The sequence below is a fragment of the Quercus suber genome, unplaced genomic scaffold (assembly GCF_002906115.3).
Source record: "Quercus suber isolate HL8 unplaced genomic scaffold, Cork oak 2.0 scaffold_24, whole genome shotgun sequence".
In the NCBI taxonomy this organism is placed as follows: Eukaryota; Viridiplantae; Streptophyta; class Magnoliopsida; order Fagales; family Fagaceae; genus Quercus; species Quercus suber.
The window spans coordinates 990,337-996,994 of record NW_027069489.1 but is presented as its reverse complement, the minus strand read 5'-3'; positions in this window follow the sequence as shown (position 1 = coordinate 996,994).

The window sequence follows — 6,658 nt, the reverse complement described above, 5'->3', positions numbered from 1 at the left end:
GGCACACTGGGAAGCTGAAGGGTCGTGCCAGCTGTCACGCTACAAAACAAAAGTTCCAGTCTAGCCAGGCCGTTACGTCGCCACTTGATTTCGCGACTTGGCCAAGCCGCGAGATCAAGTCGCCAACTTGCCCTGTTTGGCAAAAACTGACGTTTTGCATTCCCTTCTCACCCTATTATATATACACCCTTATACCCATCATATTGAGAGAGCTTCTAGAGAGAATTTTGTGAGAGAAAACCCTAGAGAAAAACAAGATTGATTCATCCCAAATCTTCATCTAAAGAAACTCTACAAATTCCTCTACTCTCTTCCTCTCCATTGTCATACCCTTGAGAGGTCATTTACCAAACCCTTATCTCACCACACCCACGTCTGTGAGAAGGTCCATTTGGTGCTTTGGGAAGCAGTTTGGAAAGAAACCAATATACATTGGTTGATGCTATGGTTAAGTAACGGAATCCGACAAGCTAAAGAAGAAATAGGTTCGGCGTAACCTCGTTGGAGCAAGAAGCTTGGAGGGCTTAGGTACTTGGGTAGATTAGGCTTGGAGGGTCTTCTGCTGTTCATGTATCTCAACTACATTCTTTAGTGGATTATTTGACCGCTTGGAGGGCGACGGAGAGGTTTTACGCCGAGGACTTCAGTTTCCTCTTCGATAACACATCGTGTGTTGTCCGTGTGTTTGCATCTTCCTTCCCTTTATCTTTGCCTTATATTTACTGCTGTGGATGTGTTTTTATTTGGCTTAGATTGTTTATCAATTCTGTTGTGAGCTTGTTATCATGTTCCGCACATTAATTGTCTGATATAAAGCTTGAATTGGTATTTTTATATCTGGGGGTCTAAACATTCAAGGGTGTTTCATACCCATATTGGACTTTCACCTGTGTATTTGCACTGTAGGGTTTTGTAACCAAGCACCTTCCTGCTATTCATCATAAAGCATGAACTGAAGAACTTTGCAGCCAACCTTTCTTCCTAAGTTGGTGTTCTGAAGTCGCGTACTAGGATCCGCGCATTGATTAGTCACGTACTTGGGAGCCGTGCATCAAAGGTGGGAACTGTCGGTACAGATCAAGTCCAATTGGGTATTGAGGTAAGGGTTCAACTGTAGGTTGGTAAGTTACTTGGGATTCCTTTACTTGTAACCACTTGATTTGATAATAGTGGAGTTTCGGGAGTGGTGACCTAAAAATTACCCGGTGGGGTTTTTGCCGCGAGGTTTTTCCCCATTCGTAAACAAATCACCGTGTTATTTAATTTTCACTGCATATTTAGTTTTTGGTGATGTGTATGTGCTTCCACGCAATTGCATGATTAATTGATTAATTAATAACTTGGCTAATTAATTAATTAGAGTTAATCATAAGGGGTCATTCAGATTGTGGCCTATCAAGTGGTATCAGAGCGGGCACACTCTGATTAGGGTTTAATCTTTGCTGTGTTGATCCATTGACCCCTGCTTGTCATGGATAGAGGATAATCTTTAATTATACCTCCTTTATTTGATGGCACTAACTATGCATATTGGAAAGTACGCATGAGAGCTTTCTTGCAGTCTTTAGATGAAAAGGTGTGGCAATTTGTAGAGATTGGCTGGACTAAGCTAAAAGAAGAACCGGCCGATTGGGATGATGCTAAGATCAAGGCGGCAAACTTCAACAGCAGAGCGTTGAATGCCCTATTTAGCGCAGTCACCAATGAGGAGTTCAAAAAGATATCCTCAACTGAAACTGCTAAGGAGGCTTAGACCATCCTCCAGACAACCTATGAAGGAACAAAGGCTGTCAAAGATTCAAAACTTCAAAGGCTCACTACTAGCTTTGAAGAAATTAAGATGGAGGAGGATGAGTCGTTTGATGAGTTCTATGCCAAGCTCAAGGACATAGTGAACTCAGCCTTCAATCTTGGGGAAACCATCCCTGAACCCAAGATTGTGAGGAAAGTACTCAGATCTCTACCTGAGAGATTCCATGCCAAGATTACGGCGATAGAGGAATCAAAGGACATTGACAAGATTCCTTTGACTGAGCTGGTTGAAAATTTGCAAACCTATGAGATAGGGTTATCTAGGATTGGCAAGTCAAGTAAAGGCAAAAGCATGGCCTTGAAGGCAAAAAGCAGTGATACAGATGAGTCTTCCGATGATGAAGATTCCAAGATGAAGTTCTACATCACCCGGCAATTCAAGAAGTTTATGGAGAATGCCAATGGAAAGGAGCTTCGACAAGGACCGCAGGCAGTTCAGTTCTTCTCAGTTTAAAAGCCAAGACAAAGGCAAGAAGGATGCTAAGGATGGCGGTCAGTACACTGTTCCTGCAGGACCAAAGTGTTTTGGGTGTCATGGATTCGGACACATGAAACATGAGTGTCCTACATATCTCAAGAGCATTGGGAAAAGCAAGGCACTTGCTGCAACTCTAAGTGACACTGAGCTTGAAGATGATTCTGACAATGAGGATGACGGAATCTTAAATGCCTTCACTGCCACAGTCAATCCTACTAAAGGGATTGTTGAAGAAGTGGATGAAGAAGAAGAACTGGTGGAGTCAAAATTTGAGAAGATGGATGATCAAGATGATATCCATTCAGCCTATGAGAAGCTGTACAAGCTCTCTGAAAAGTATGAGAAATTATATAAGCTGGCCACCAAGAAGCTCAGTGATGTGGAACTTGATCGTGAAGAGTTGTCCATAAAGTCTAATGAGGCGAATCAAACTATTGGAGTACTGAGATTTGAAAACAACTTTTTGGCTGAGAAGACCAAGAAGCTTGAAGCAGAGCTGGTTCAAGTAATAGCTCAACTGGAGAGGACTTCAAGTGCAAAGCTTGATGAGATGCTTAGCAATCAGAAACCTGCTTCGGATCGAACTGGTTTGGGGGATGGTCTCTCTTTCTCTAATACTGCTTCTACTAGCAATACTGTTTTTGTTCCTCTGCTAATAACACTGAAATTGAGAATATTGATGTTAAAACTGAATTAGTTAGTGAGAACTTAGACAAGAGTAAATCTATCTTAGGAGCACCCCCTAAGCAAGATAAGAAAGATGCTCAAAACCCTAGGGCTAAGAAGGCTAACTCTCAAAAGCCTAAACAAAAGAAGCAGCATCTCTGTCATCATTATGGAGCTGCCGGTCATACTAGACCAAATTGCTATAAGTGGTTAGCCACTCAACAGAGCAATGACATGATAGTATCTGGAAGCCAAAATCAGCTTCAATCCTCTCTTGCTCCTCTTGGAGATCTTCTAAAAGCCCTCATGTTCCTTTCGAACTTGAACGGTTTAAATTCTTCCCCCTCACCGCCTGTTCAAGGATTCAATCAAAGGAAAGGCTCTTCCAAGGTATGGAAGAAAAAGGACTTTAAGTGATTTTATCACTTTCTTTTCCCTTCTTGTTGTTCTGTTTGTTGCATTGCTTGTGTGTTTTGTTTTTCTGCTGAGTCAGTCTAGTTTTTGCTTTGCTTTGTTAACATGTTTTGTGTGTTTACTTTCAGTTTTGTTTATTTTTTTTTTTTGAAAAAAAAAATTTGAAAAATCAGAAAAATACAAAAACAGTGTGTGTTATGTGTACTTTGGTACTTGTGTACCTTGGATGGCCAATGAAACAAATTTTTCTAAACTTTGTATCTCTTGTAGCTTAGATGAGCATCTCTATGCACAACTAAGCAAGTGAGCTTTGTGGCTCTTGTTTGTGATGAATAAGATTAGGTTATCTCTTAAAGCTTAACACTCATATCACTCTTTTTGACGGGTAGGACTAGAAAATCCTAAGAGAAAGGCATAAATAACCATCTCACCACTGTTGCCTGTCAATCATAATATGACACCTGTATGCTTCGGCATAGCAAAAGTGCAGTGTCAAAGACATTCGTATGCTTCGGCATAGCAAAAGTGCGATGTCAAATGCTTAACATCTTGGGTATTTCTTTTCCCTCTTTTATATGCCCATGTATGATATACTAAAATAAAAGAAAACATGCAAAGAAAATAAAAAAATAAATAAAAAATAAATAAAAAAAGAGGCAAAAAGATTAAAAATGCTTTAAATATGGTTGCAAGCATGTATTCTAGGAGATGTGGGAGTTATAAGATGTACCTCGAAGGTGATAGTCCCCATTAAACAGTTATGATTGTGTGTGAGTTAAAGTTATTTTCTCATATCTCAGATCGTCATAACATGTATACACATATGTAATCTTGCGATGTTTTTCACACACAACACGCAATATTCTTTGCTACTTTTGATACATGTGCAGGTACAATGTGATTTGGCCATCACAAAGGTTTTACATGTGCTAATGTATGCTCACTAAACTGTCATAACTTATTTTTGAAAAATAAAATTGGTTAGACTTGTTTAGTGTGTGTGTGTGTTTTGGAGGATCCATGTGCTTAAATTTTTGTTGAGAGATGTTTTTGAGAGCTTTATATGTTGAGTGGATCTTTGGTTGAGATGTGTGTTGAATTACATTCATGTCTGTGTTTTTCCCTTCTCGAAAAACTTTTTTTTTTTCTGCTGGCTCGACACCTCCTCGACACCTCCTCGATACCTGGTCATCTGTCGAGCTTCTCAAGTCGTTTCTTATCACAATCTTGACACCTCTTCGACACCTAATGGATCGATCGAGAAAGTTTCTGTCCCCTCGATAGATTCTCGACACCTGATGGATCGATCGAGATTCACTGGTTGTGTTTGTGTCTTCTTTCTTGACACCTGTCTCAACACCTTGTGGATCGATCGAAAAATCTTTTGTCTCCTCGATACCTCCTCGACACCTGTGCGATCGATCAAGCATCTCTTATCTGAAATTCATCTTGCATCTCGATACCTCTCGATACCTTCAGCTGTCGACGGCAATTTTCTCGACAGCTTCCTCAATACCTCTCGACACCTCAACTATCGAGATTTGCTAAGGTGTATTTAAGGATCTGTCACGATTTTCTTCATTTCTCACTCGATCTCTCTCGATCTCTCCATGGCTTTTCATCTCCTTTTCACACTTATCTCACTCAAATCTTCCAACCCACTTGGATCTTGATCATTCCTTGCTTAAATCACTTGGTAAGATCACTTTTCCCTTCCTTTTTCATGCATTGCATGTTTTAAAACATAGGTTTTGGGATTTTTTTTGAAATTTTTGGGGTTTTTCAAAATTGATGAGTGTTTCTTGAAATTTTGGGTTGGGTTTTCACTTAAATGATTTTAAAATGTCATACATTGCATTTCATGTGCATTATAATGATATTTACATGAACTTAGATGTGTGCTATATACTGTGTGCTGATAGGATTGGATTGGGTTGAGCCCATGATGAAATTTTTTGCTTTGCATGTCACATGCTCATGCATTCTCATGCATACGTACTTGTTGTTCAATATATTTGTCATATTTGAACTGTTTTGGGAACTTTTCTGAGTGTTTTTCCTTTCTCTCCCTCTCATTCTTTTACGTTAGTAGTGTCTATGGCACCCAAACATAAATCCACTCCTGCTCGGAACCCTCTGCGTTTTGGAGCTTCTACTTCTTCTGATTCTGCTCCCCTTAACCTTCGGTTCCATGATGGAGATGCCCATAAGGCATTTTCGGAGAACTTTTCTAGACGAGGTGTTCATTCGGAACGCCAAGTCATTCTGGCGGACTTTGCCGATACTGACCTTTTCCTCTGTCATTCACAGTAGGGGATGGGGGTCACTGTGTGACATCCCGATCACTTGTCCTCTCGTGCTGATACAGGAGTTCTACTCCAACATGCACGGGATAGATCGTTTAGTACCTCTCTTTTTCACTCGCGTTCGAGGTACGCGCATCCCTGTCATACCGCAACTAGTTGCGGATGTGCTTAAGGTTCCTAGGATAGAGTTTCCTGACTATCCTTCTTGTGAGCGTCTGAGGATTGTGTCCAAAGATGAGCTCATCTCTTCCTTCTGTCAGCGCCCTACTGATTGGGGTGAGCATCAGTTCACATCATGTAGGCCTTTTGCTAAAGGTCCTAGATTTATCAACATGGTGATGACTTTTGTTCTCCATCCTCTTTCTCACTATAACTCTATCACAAAGCCTCGTGCTCGATTTTTGCTATCACTTCTAGAGCATCTTACCATAGACTTTTCCCTCTCACTTCATCCTGTCTATCATAAATGTTTATCTTGATTCGGCGTCTCGTGATAAGCTCATCTTTCCTTCCGGTATCACGAGGATCCTACGCCATTTTTCCATTCCCTTTCCTGTGTCCGACCACTTCACACACATATCTGCCATAGATGCCGCTACCGTAAAACGTAGTGAGGCGCAGTTCAGGTCGAGACAGCCAGATGCCACTCCTCCCTCCCGTTCGGCTCCATCCAAATCAACTCCATCTACATCTGCTCCTTCTTCCTCTTTGAGCGATGTATCTCTGGGAGATATTATGGCGCAGCTGCAGCGCATGGACACTCGTCTTGATACACTCTCTGCTGAGTTGTATCAGGTGAATGTTGGTGTGGGTCGTATTGCATGACGGCAAGCGACCATGGGTGGATTTGCTCCAGAGGCTACTCCTTCACCACCTACTCCAGCAGCTTCAGATTCTAAGGATGATGATGATGATGATGATGATGATGATGATGGGGATGCTAGCTCTACCGATAAGATGTCTACATGACACTCTACCCTTT